Source organism: Tamandua tetradactyla, chromosome 20 (genome assembly GCF_023851605.1).
Source record: "Tamandua tetradactyla isolate mTamTet1 chromosome 20, mTamTet1.pri, whole genome shotgun sequence".
NCBI lineage: Eukaryota > Metazoa > Chordata > Mammalia > Pilosa > Myrmecophagidae > Tamandua > Tamandua tetradactyla.
This window is the reverse complement of record NC_135346.1, coordinates 53,303,513-53,316,776: the sequence shown is the minus strand read 5'-3', so window position 1 is coordinate 53,316,776 and position 13,264 is coordinate 53,303,513. Positions and strand designations below refer to the sequence as shown.

Genomic DNA, 13,264 nt, shown 5'->3' with positions numbered 1-13,264 from the left:
TATCTCATGCCTTTAGCATGAATGGAATATTCATGGGATATTCTTGGAACATTTAATTTTGAACACCTCTGTTTCTCAGTAGAATTTTCAGTTCACAGAAGAGTAAATATAAACTTAAGGATCAGCAGAGTACTGTATCTTTGATTTTGGGCTGTGCCAAGTATCTTTTTTGGGAAGGAGGGTGTTGTCTATTTGAACTAAATATTTAAGGCTTGGATTTTTTAAGTTGGAAGTGACAGAGAACTCAATTCAAATCTGGCTTAAGCCAATAAAGAGAATTTATTGTTTGAAAAATCCAGAGGTAGGTCTGGATTCAGGTTGCTTCCTTACATGCCATGTGTTTCCTTGTAGTACCAGCTCTAGGCTCTCCCTTTTGAAAGCCCCTTAATGTTATGACATTATGTTCTTCTATAGCCTCCTAATCAAAATTTGCTTTGTACATGAACTTTTCTGGATTTTCTGTGTTAATTTTTGATAATTCAATAAATATTTATTGCACACTCTTTTGGTTTGCAAAACCTCCCGGAATACGATATACCACAAATAGAATGGCTTTTAAAAAGAGGAATTTATTAAGTTGCAAGTTTACGGTTCTAAGGCCATGAAAATATCCAAATTAAGACACCAACAAGAAGTTACCTTCACTTAAGAAAAGCTGATGAAGTTTGGAGTTTGTCTCTCAGCTGGGAAGGCACAGTGCAATGTCTACTAGTTTCTCTTCTAACTTCTTGTTTCATGAAGCCCCCCCAGGGGGTGTTTTCCGTCTGCATCTCCAGTAGTCTCTGGCTGTATGGGCTCTGGTGGTTCTGGTGGTTCTCTTGGCTCTTGTGGCTTATTCCAAAATGGTTCCTTTATAAAAGACTCCAGTAAGTAATCCCATCGTGAATGAGTGGAGATGCATCTCCACTGAAACTATCTAAAGAAAAGTTACCCCCCACAGTTGGGTGGGTCACATCTCAACGGAAACAATCAAAAAGATTTCACCCAGCAATATTGAATGAGGATTAAAGGACATGGCTTTTCTGGGGTACGTAATAGATGCAAACCAGCATCCACACTTACTGTGTACTGGCACTGTATGGACCTCAAAACGTTAACTTGGCAAATTTCTACCAGTTGCTTATAAATTGCTTTATTTCTTGTAAATTTCATTGGAAGTAAAACACCAAGCTAAGACAAATAAGTACAGTTTTACAGCTATTTTATTACTCTAAATATTTTCCTGGGGTTTATGGATCGCTTTTTGGTTTTTGAATTTGATTATTTTCAATGAGAGTAATGTCACCCTGTCAACCCTGCCACCTTTCACCCTACCTCCCAATCTTGGAGGCTGTTTTTATTCTTACTTTATCGACTTTTTTTTAATTGATAAAATAATTTTTAATAAATATAACCACAAATGCAAACATTCTTAACTTATGATCATTCCGTTCCACATATGTAATCAGTAATTTATAATATCATCACATAGTTGAGTATTCATCATCATGATCATTTCTTAGAACATTTGCATCAATTCAGAAAAAGAAATAAAAAGACAACAGAAAAAAATTCACACATACCATACCCCTTACCCCTCCCTTTCATCGATCACTAGCATTTTAATCTAAATTTATTTTAACATTTGTTCCCTCTACTATTTATTTTTATTCCATATGTTCTACCTGTTGATAAGGTAGATAAAAGGAACATCACACACAAGGTTTTCACAATCTCACAGTCACATTGTGAAAGCTATATTATTATACAATCATCATCAAGAAACATGGCTACTGGAACACAGCTCTACATTTTCAGGCAGTTCCCTCCAGCTTCTCCATTACATCACGACTAACAAGGTGATATCTGTTTAATGCGTAAGAATAACCTCCAGGAGACTCTGTTTGGAATCTCTCAGCCATTGACACTTTATTTTGTCTCATTTTGCTCTTCCCCCTTTTGGTCAAGAAGGTTTTCTCAATCCCTTGATGCTGAGTCTCAGCTCATTCTAGGATTTCTGTCCCATGTTGCCAGGAAGGGCCACACCCCTGGGAGTAATGTCCCAGATAGTAAGGGGGAGAGTAATGAGTTTGCTTGTTGTGTTGGCTGGAGAGAGAGAGAGAGAGGTCTCATCTGAGCAACAAAAGAGGTTCTCTTGGGGGTTCTCTTAAAATTAGGCCTAATTTTAAGTAGGCTTGACGTATCTTTTGTGGGGTTAACTTTTATATGAACAAACCCCAAGATTGGGAGCTCAGCCTATGGCTTTGGTTGTCCCCACTGCTTGTGAGAATATCAAGAATTCAACTTGGGGAAGTTGAATTTTCCCCCTTTCTCACCATTCCCATAAGTGGACTTTGCAAATGCTTTTTTATTCGCTGTTTAGATCACTGTGGGATTTATCGGGGCATCACTCTGGATAAACCAACAAAATCTCATGCCCTACTCAAAGTTCCATGTACTTATAGTGTTCAATTAAGCTGTCTACGTAAGTTATGTTAGGAAATGCACTAATCAAAATATAAATATTGTACCAAGTAAACGTTTTTTGCTTTAGTCTTACACATAAGTTAAAATATTAATTACAATCTTTATAGACTTTTAAAAACTCATCAGTGGAAGGAAGTGTGAATTATGAATTGCTTTTCTTCTCAGCTGTAGCAGGAAATGGCTCCATGAGATTTGTCCTCTGATCCTTTGCTCAATTCTGTATTCTCCTGGAATTAGTGAAGAGTTTATTATAATGGAGACATCTGTTTTCTGTGCTGTCTACAACGTCTTGAGTGATTCTTATGTCCAAGTCATTCCTAAAATTATTAAAACAAGAGAGTTACACATGTTTTTTTTTGATAAAAACTTGATATGCAGTCCACTCTCTCTTAAATTTATATTTGGCCTTTATATCATGACTTCCTTACTTCTTTTGTGTGAGAAGTTCCAGAGTGGTGTACATTATCCATATTTGCATGTACTTGTGCAAAAATAATCCATGAATTTATTATAGTGTATGTTTAGCAGAAATTAAATGCTTTTGAGCCAGGTGCACTCAAAGCACTGTATAACAGAAGCACCATGGACGTAAATTACAGGATCTAAGCTAGAAAAATATTTTAAGAAAATGCACAAAATTCAATGAAAAAAATTTCAGGCTTGAAGCACTAGAAATTCCTCCTTACCCATTTGCCTGCAGGAAACAGAGAATGTGAAGAGAATCGAAGACATCCTTGCTATGCAGCAAGCAGCAGGACTAAGGCTGTTTTATTAGCACCTGGCTGAAAGACAAATTCATTTGTTCTTGGAGCCTAGTGGACTGTAGGACAGCTTCAATCTCATTTGAGGGTCAGTCAGCTTAGGATACAAGGAACAATGAGAAAGAAGAGCAAGGGTAAAGTTTACTATAAATATAATTAAAGGATCATAAAATATGTCTCTTTTTATCTAGTAGCTTTGACAAGTCACTTTTTATGCTCTGCCTAGCTGAAAGAACAAAATTTGAATGTCACTGTTTTCTAAACTTTGTGTGTATGTACATAATTTTAAACATGAAGACTCTATCTACCAACTTGGAATATGTGTTTATTTGACTGAGGCTGGTAACATCTCTGAAAATAAATATGTATTCAAGAAATGAGCAGTGTATAGAAAAGAGTAGAGGACTTGTTAAAATGTTGTAAGGTTTGAATTGAAAAGGTTTCTAAAGACCAATTTTCATTCTACAGATACTTAGTGGAGCGTCAGTGAAATAGTATGTGAGATGGTGGAAGTTTTGAAAGTCATTGGGAGTGATAAATCTCCAAAAGACTTTTCTAAATACCATTAGTTGAATTTAAGTATGATACTCTTGAAAGCAGTGAAAGTACATTTCTTTAAAATGTTTATACTTCTTCAGGAATTCAGCCAGCATTGTTCCTTTGGTGAACTGGAAAATAATATAGCTTTATTTGCAGAAATAAGTTTGATACTTTAATACTTGGTTTTGAAAATTCTTGTGTTGTCTGTGGAAGCAGTTAGTATACTGGCATGTTCAGTAAACTTTTTTGACTAAATAAGCAGTTTAAATTATAACTATAATTGAGTCAAACCTTTACTTACAGTAAATGTAATAATACTTCTTAAGTCATCTTCCTGAAAGTGATATTTTCCCAGGAAAATTGAGAATATTCATTATATTAGGGGAAAGAAAGTAAGTTTTACTTTCCATATGTTTCAGTGTTTTTTTAAAAACATGGTAAACTTTGCACTTCCTTACCTGAAGTTAGGGAAAGGTTTTTGCTAGATACATTGGAGGATAACCAGATGTTGTTGTGCTGACACTTAACAGAAATTCTCTGATTAAAGTTTTTTGACTTTCGAGGGTAGGTAGTACTAGGAAGGGACATAGCCAGGACTTGTGTCTGGGAGCAGAAGTGGGAGTAATTCAAGAGTAGGGGCAGGGGCCTCATGCAGATAATGAGAACAGATGTCACTCATTTTTCAGATGTTATCAAAAAAACAAGGTGGGTTTTTATCTTACCTGCCTGGAAGTCTTTCAGGTGTCAAACAGTATGGAATATGGATTGTCAGGTATTTAGAAGTGGGGCTTGGTAAGTCTGAACATCATTACTCAAGAGCTTTCTGGCTGGGTGTCCTCACTGAGCTATCTAGAAGTCAGAGGCACTGACATGAGTTTGGAATAGTATCTTTGTCACCTCAGAGTGCAGCTAAATTATAATAGCTGTCTTAACCCCACCTGCTCTCCAGCTACATTGAAGGAAAATGGCCTAGAATCAGGTGGACAATTTGCTAGTACCAGACAGCTCCCCATGTAACAGAGGGACACCTGTGTGACAGTGCCAATTACTCTGTTTCTCCTGGAAGGAGAAAGGATTGAGAACAGTGTATATTGCCGATTGTATATTGACTGCATCTGAAAAAAGATGGTAGCCCAAAAAACTAAGATAAAAATCACCTGTATTTAATTTTGTATACTTTATATTTATTAAATAAAAATGGCATCACAGAAGTCCTGCTTTGTAGACTTTATTCACTTAATGTTTCTTGAACTCTTTCTGTATTTTTTACACTTTCTTTTGTGTCAATAAATACGTTCTTACAACGTTATTTTTATTTGGTGACCGCATAATATTCTATCTTATGGATGGCCCATAATTTACTTAACCAATCTTTATTGTTGGGCATTTCCTTCTGTATGCTATTATAAAAGTAATGTGATGAACATCTTTTTATCTATACTTTTTCGTTGTTGTCATTTTCTGCAGATGAAATTGCTGAATTAAATGATGTGTGCATTTTTTCAAGACTTCTGAATATGTATTGCAAAGGTGCACACCAGAGAGGTTGCACCAATTAGGCTCCCATCAGCAGTGTACAAGAGTGACAAATAGATAACATTTGAAAATAAATCAGGGATTTTGCTGCTTTTAGGGAGTTTAATGCCAAGCAAAGGAAGTGACAGATAATATAGTTTAGGGAAGAAGGCAGGGATTTTGGAGTCAGATAAAATGTCAGTTCTGTCATATTTGACCTTTGCAAATTGCTAGATGTCTCTGTTCCTCATTTTCCTCCTCTTGTAAAAGTAAGATAATACCTATTTGGCCAGATGTTGTGTGAGAGAGTCTGGTATTATGAGAAATACAGTAGTACACTAGTACAGTACCTGGCACATTGTAGGTGCTCAGGAAATAGCAGTTGACACTCCATCCCGATTTTTTTTCTTGTAAATTTAGATATCATTTCGCAATTTTGTTGAAAAGGAGGTTAAACCTATCTTGTGGGCTTCTCTGGTTCTGAAGAACATTCCTAATTGGACAATAGATGCTAACTGACAAAAGGCCCAGATGTTCCTGATTAAACTGTTGTTAAATTCTCTCCAGTCTCAGAATTTGTGGATCTTGGAACCCCACTGGGATTGGGTTCTGCCTGATCTGATCTGGAGCTTGCTGTGGGAATCTGTTATTCCTTGGCAACCAATTCTCAGGCTGGTCCTAGTACTGAGGACCCATGTGGCTATGCCGGAAATAGATTATTTTGTTACATCCTGTCCTCCGTCATGCTTCTTAGAATAGAGATTCTGCTTTCTGCCTCATACATCTAATCCTTCCCCTCTCTAGCTTCTGTAAGAGCTATGAAAAAAACAGATGATAGTTTTGACCCATGGGTGGAAGTTCTGAAATGGACAGAATGATTTTTTTTTACTTTGATTTTCTCGGGAATAAGGTTTTATCATTTTGATGTTTACTGCTATTTCTTAGGGTCACCAGGTCAAACATCTTTCTAGTACTTAGCGTTTTAATGCATTTTAAACTAGAGTTGTTTAAGATGAACTCGAAAATTAATTCTTGGGAAAATAATTTGTTTTTATTACTTTAAATTGTCAAGTTACTATTTATAATTAAAGCTATAAGAATCACTTAGAATTTCACAAGGTAGTATTAAAATATTACACAAGTACTAGATGTTTACTGGAGAAAAATCATAAAATATGGATGAATACAAATTTTACAAGAAAAAAATGCTCCTTTATTTTGTCTACCAGAGATGACCATGAAGATCCGTTTTTATTTAGTTAGTGTTTGGGTTCTGATACTTTATCTTAGATCAGATACTTTATCTGATACTTTATCTTAATCATTCAAAATGAGATGCTTGGGCATTAAAAGAATGTCTTTGAAATTTATATTGGGCTTAAGGAAAGTTTGGGCTCTGAATTTGAATCTTGATTTCATTACTTTTTTGGCTCTGTTTAAATCTCTAAAGCTTGTCAGAGAGTAAATTTTATTTTTCCTCATTCTTGTCTTTTTCTTTCTTCCTCTTCATCTGCTTCCTCCTTCCCATCCCCTTTTCTCCCCTTACCATATATCCCAGCCTGGAAATACTTTGCAGTGTATTAACTCTACTAAATAAATGTAAAATTATAAAATGAAATTGCTAAGAATAAAAAAGTATCAACTTTTTTGGTTATCTGTCATATGCTTACAAATTCTATTATGGTTAATACATTATAAAGAAAAGATTTTTTACTCATTAATTCAGTTCTTTAAAAGGCTTTGGAAAATGCCTTTAAATTGTGAATTAACTTTTATTCTGCATTCTAACTACTGTTTTTTGATGAGTCTTGGTTTTAAAAACAGCACAGTTGCTTTGATGAGAGTGTGCTATTTCTTTATAGGTTGCCACAAACATTTTAACAGCAGAAGCCTAGGTTCTGAATCTTAGGTGGCTCTTAAAGCTTTGTGGCCCTGTTTTCACTGCAAATGCTGCTACTTCTTGAAAAGCAACAGATGGAGAAATCTATTCTAATAGATAGTTCCTAATTTGAATTAACTTTAATGATAACTTTACTTGCCCTATCAGTAAGTCTTTGTGGAAGTTTTGTGGGAAAAAAAGGGGGCTGAATATGAAAGTTAATTGGATTTAGACATGTTCTAAAGGTAAGTGCCTTTGTAGCCCAACTGAAAGAAGTTTGCATGTTGTAAAACAGAAATGAGAGCATGTCCTGTAGGTTCGCTAAGAGACTTCTCTTTAAATCATGTTTTACTTCAGCTGCCAAATGGTCACTATTCTGCTTGAAGCAGTTTAGTAGCTGTCTCCTCATTGCCCTACAGGATGTAGTCCCAAATTCCATGAGTGGTATAGGGGAGTCCTTTGTGATTTGGCCCCTCTCCTTCTCTTTGTTTTCCTTATCTTTCACTTCATACTTCAGTGATGCTAAATTCATTGCAGATTCTTGCAAAAAAAATGCCATTTCTTAGCTTTTTAGCTTTGCTTATGCTATTTATTCTGCTTAGAATATCTTTCTCCCTCTTTTCCCTGGCTGCCTCCTGCTTATCCTTCATGCTTAGTTCAGGTATCTTCCTCCTTTAGATGAGTTGTTTCTCAGTGTATGTGTGCGTATATTCACACCGCACAGTGTCAAGATCATCCCCACCTCTGAACTCCTGGAGGATAGAGTATGTCTTACTTGCTTTTCTGTTTGCAAATGTGAGTTTAGATCGTTTTCTGTTGGATGGAACATTGTATTTAAGCCACTCAACTTAGTTATCACTGCGCATATAGTGGCTGGTAGTTATTCTGTGGGAGCTGATTTGAAGAAAAAAATGTGTGTGGAGTTTGTAGAAAACCTGAAATAAGGTAGATTGCTAAATCAGAGTGACATTAGAGAGATTAACATAAAATACCTCTTACTGATAGAGCTTTAAAAAGAATTGCCTCTTTGAAAATGAATCTGGGCAGGAGTTTCAGAACCATTCCATGTAGAAACAGATAGAAATGAGCTGTTGTGGATTCTTCTTCAAGCCAGCCACTCAGAAGACAGGGCATCTACAACCATTGTTCTCTTTTGATTTGTGATTCCTGTGACAATAGGAGGGGAGTACCTAGGACATTTCTCTCCTACTTCCATTAATATTTTTTGCTTTTGAAAAATGCCCAAAGCTATTATTTTTATCTTTACTGATTTGTTGTTTTTCAGTATGGTAGCTCTGTTTTCATTTTTTTGATTGTACAGTGGATATGACAAAATTAGTGAATGCTATTAGTGCCCTTGGCTAGTGTTATTTTGGCTGTAGGGCCTACAGATATAATCAGTCAAATTGAATATTTGTTGTTAATATCAGAACCAGTGTGAATCATTTCCTGTTCTCTGTGAACATTCCTAAATGAGAATACTGGTCATTATAAGTAGTTAAATGTGAATAACAAACTTATCTTGGAGTTTTTACATCTCCTTAAGGCCTCTCTTAAGTGTCTCCATTGCAATTCTTCTGGGTTTCTCTTGAGCACAAGGCTAAAGTGTCAGGAGGCTTAGGTTGTATTGCTGTTAGCTTGATAAGTAGGTCAGTAAGTGTTTGTTAAAATTGGGAAATACTCATGGGTTGAGGGTAGATTCTTCAGACATTTTAACAAGTAGATAGTGTTCCAGAAGCTTGAAGATAAACTACTGTTAGCTTTTTTTTTAACTTTTTTTATTAATTAAAAAAAATTAACAAACAAAACATTAAGATACCATTCCATTCTACATATACAATCAGTAATTCTTAATATCATCACGTAGTTGCATATTCATCATTTCTTAGAACATTTGCATTGATTTAGAAAAAGAAGTAAAAAGACAACAGAAAAACAAATAAAACAATAACAGAGAAAAAAAAGATTATACATACCATACCCCTTACCCCTCGCTTTCATCTACCACCAGCATTTCAAACCAAATTTATTTTAACATTTATTCCCCCTATTATTTATTTTTATTCCATATGTTCTACTCTTCTGTTGATGTAGTAGCTAAAAGGAGCATCAGACACAAGGTTTTCACAATCACAGAGTCTCATTGTGAAAGCTATATCATTGTTCAATCATCTTCAAGAAACATGGCTACTGGAACACAGCTCTACATTTTCAGGCAGTTCCCTCCAGCCTCTCCGCTACATCTTGAACAACAAGGTGATATCTACTTAATGCATAAGAATAACCTCCAGGATAACCTCTCAACTCTGTTTGGAATCTCTCAGCCATTGACACTTAGTCTCATTTCACTCTTCCCCCTTTGGTTGAGAAGGTTCTCTCAATCCCTTGATGCTGAGTCTCAGCTCATTCCAGGATCTCTGTCCCACGTTGCCAGGAAGGTCCACATCCCTGGGAGTCATGTCCTACGCAGAGAGGGGGAGGGTGGTGAGACTGCTTGTCATGTTGGCTGGAGAGAGAGGCCACATCTGAGCAACAAAAGAGGCTCTCTTGGGGGGTGACACTTAGGCCTAAATTTTAAGTAGACTTGACCTATCCTTTGTGGGGTTAAGTTTCCTATGAACAAACCCCAAGACTGGGGGCTCAGCCTATAGCTTGGTTGTCCACACTACTGTTAGCTTTTAAAAAGAGAGACTAAGATATTTGTTGTGAATATAGTTAATGTAAGAATATTTACATTATTCAGTTAAAGAATGGTGTGTAGTAATTATTCCAGAATGGTCAAGATGGGGTTCTGATCTGGTCCCTAAATCTAGAATCAGAAGTTTCAAGACCAGGTAAGACTATGGTCCTAGATTCATTTTAATGTTCTTTGGTTGATGAATGTGAAGCTTTTGGTTTTACCCTTTTGCAAATTAGATCAATATCCTTCTGGTCTGTTAGACCTAATAGGAAATCTTGTTTAGACCAGCAGGTATAGACTTCCTTATAATAAGATGGGCTTGCTTCCTAAAGAAGTGTCTTCTATTGAATACAGGCTGTTTCTTTCAGCAATGTGACTAGTTACTTAGCTCTAAGATAAAAAAAAATAGGACAGTTGTGATACACCTTTGAACTACCACTGTGTTTACTCTTACCAAAAGGATAGCACTACTTACTGGTCTTGAAATGGAAAGGTCCCAGTCCTGTGATGACCTGAAAGTTGAGACCTCTGGTTAATACAGTTGTATCACTTACCAGTCTGGGTGATGCCCAAGGCCAAGCTGTCTCTTCCTATATTCTTGTCCGAAGCAAATAGTGTAAGTTAAGGGACATAGTGAAAAGTGGCTCTGACTCTAGACCTGGATTTAAATAAGCCCAGCACTTAATCACTGTACTCATGACATTGTATGTGTCAATTCATCTCTTTGAGCCTGCATTTCCTCTCCTAAATGCTGGGAAATGTAACACCTGTTGTGTATGATTATTGTGAAATGAAAGGTGGTTTCCTGTATAAAGTATTTAGTATTTAGCACAAATGTGAAGTATTTGGCACCTAGTAGGCCTCTAATAAATACTGGTATCAGTGTCTTCCACATACATTATACAGATAATTCTTGAATATTGGACCCTCAGATATAAATTTAAAAGTCTTTTCCTGAACATAAAAGTCAATATCAAGCTTTTAAAAACACGTGTTATAAGTGGTTAATATTTTGAAATTAAGAAAAAATTTTTCTTAATTGTTTTCATATTTTTATAAGTATTGATAAAATACTAACTATTAAATGATCAGGAAACTTTGGGGAAATAATTTGTCTTCTTTAGGCCTTAGTTTCTTCACCTCTAAAATCAAAGGTCAGATTAAATGGTCCTTAAGATTCCTTTAAGTTTCCTCCAGTTCTCACAGCCCATGATTCTTTAATTTATTGAATTTGAAAATTGCCTTTTTTCTTTTTTTAAAATTTTAAATCCCAAGTTGTTAGCAGAATTTAATCAGACTATGATACCTGGTGTCTTCAGGGTTTTTATCCTTTGAGACAAATACATATTAAATCTTACAGAGGGAAACTGTTTTTACTGAGTAAATGGAAATTGGTTTGCAGTTGAGCTTTGTTGTTAATTTGGTATTAGTTGCTGGATATAGGTGTGATCCTTAAACTCTCCTTGGATCTGAGTGATTCTGTGATTTGGATAGCAACAAAGATTCCAAAAAAGAAACATTAAATTGAACTACAAGGATGTTGTGAGTTTATTTAAATTAAATAATTCATATAATTTTCAGTAAGTAATGTGTCTGGGCCTTTCTCTGACCATCCACTTCTGAAACATGCTGATGTAAATATTCTTTGAGTAACCATTTGCCAGAGTATCTTTACGGATAGAAACTTTGTTGTAGTGATAAGAAAACAAGTTTGTCTTCAAGACTTTAAGACTAGTATTAACTTCTAGTACTATGTCTGCCATTAATTAGCCCTGTTTGCTTTCATCTCTGACAAGTTGGGTATTGAAACAAACCACGCTCACCTTTCCTGATCCTTAGTTTCCTCGTCTGTAAAATGAGAATAACCTATCTTACAGTGGTTATTCTAAGGGTTTACTACATCAGCTATCTGGCACGTAACAGCAGCTCTATAAAATGGCAGCTACTTTTATTATATTAGGCAAACATTTATTTAGCATTTTCTGTGTGATTGACATTCTCTGGAAGTGCTGGGGTGACAAAATGCATACTAAACTTCTATAGTATTGGTTATGGAAGCTTTGGAATTAAACTACAAATTAGAAATATATGGCATTTTCACTGTTAACCAGATAGCTGCTCAATTTGTTAATTCCATTTGCTTCCTCTGATTATTTAGAAAACACATTTAAAGATGACATGTTATGGGTGAGATGTAACTATAGATGCTGAATAGGATCCTGTGTATTATTTCAAGCAGGGTATCTTTGTTTATGTTACTGTTGGGGTGACCATAGAATTTGTTCACCAAACCAGAACACTTGTAAGTAAGAAAGTTATGCTGGGACAAGTGTAAACCAGGGTTGTCTCAGGCACAGGAGGGTGTTTATAAAGTTGGGTCTAAGATTCCTGGAGTATTTTGGTTGAACCACCTTCAGTTTTTTGCATTATTATTGATTTTGCCAAAGGAAATTAATTGATCTGAGATCTGAAAAAGTATTTGCTGAAAACCATAAATAATCTAACAGTTATTAAATAGTAACCATATGATCCTTTTTGTATTTTATCGTTTTTCATAATTCCCTTAAAATCAGTTAGCTTTTAAAAGAGGGTAGGAATGGGTAAATGAAATAAGCTTTTCATTTTAGTCATGTCAAATAAACTTGGTAAACAAAGTCCACAGTGAAAATCGCACTGTTCCAAAGTTTTTACTTTGGGAAGGCAGAGATGTGGATGTCACCGAAAATCAGATGTGATTTTAATCAGCTCTTTTATTTACCTGTTTCCGTCAATCTATCACTCATCTATCTTGTTCCTTTTGCTTTATGTCTCTAGGTCTCCTGTGATTTTTTTTTTTTAGGGAAGTGCAAAAGTGTACTCATATGATAAAATTTGGGTTGATCAAAGTTTTTAAAAGAGGCATCAGAGTCTGTGGGTTTTGCAGCAGCCAAATCAGGGTTTGTTTTTGGCTCTCCCTCATTTACTGTTTGTTCTTGTGCAAATCACTTAACCTCTCAGCTTCAGCTTTCTTAAACCGTGTTGTGAGGATTAGAGAATGCATATAAAGTGCCTAACACAAATACTGGCTATTATGATTATATGAAATAGACCAGAAACTGTAACTTTTATGACATTGTAGTCACAGTCTCATCACTAATCTTGTTTGCACTCAGACTTTCACAGTTCCCTTTAGTGGGTTTTCATTGAAATATTCTCTCTCTCCCTCTTAATTCTGTTCACTGTATTCTGAGAAATTAGTGGTTAGCAGGACAGAAAGAACAGAAAGTGGGCCCCTCTCCAAAGGTTTCATTAAGCTGTCTGGGACCATCACTGATCTCCAAACTGGTGCACTCCCCTTCCCTAACTAACATTCAAGATGCCTGTGTGAAGGAGTGATTTGTTGCGGCCTCTAACTGCTTCTTCTCTTCCTTCCTTTTTGTCATC

The 13,264-nt window shown here is 35.7% G+C and overlaps 2 protein-coding genes across 6 annotated transcripts in view; both read left to right on the top strand.

Annotated features, from left to right (window-relative positions):
* Positions 1 to 13,264, top strand: part of FBXW11 (F-box and WD repeat domain containing 11) — a 174,895-nt gene that overhangs the window by 39,070 nt on the left and 122,561 nt on the right. The window lies entirely within an intron of this gene.
* GON7 (GON7 subunit of KEOPS complex) overlaps positions 1 to 13,264 on the top strand; it is a 41,993-nt gene extending 28,729 nt beyond the window's left edge. Inside the window, exon 2 of the mRNA XM_077138146.1 lies at positions 1 to 13,264. This exon is cut by the window's left edge and continues 16,317 nt beyond it. The gene's annotated coding sequence lies outside the window, so the exon portion shown is untranslated.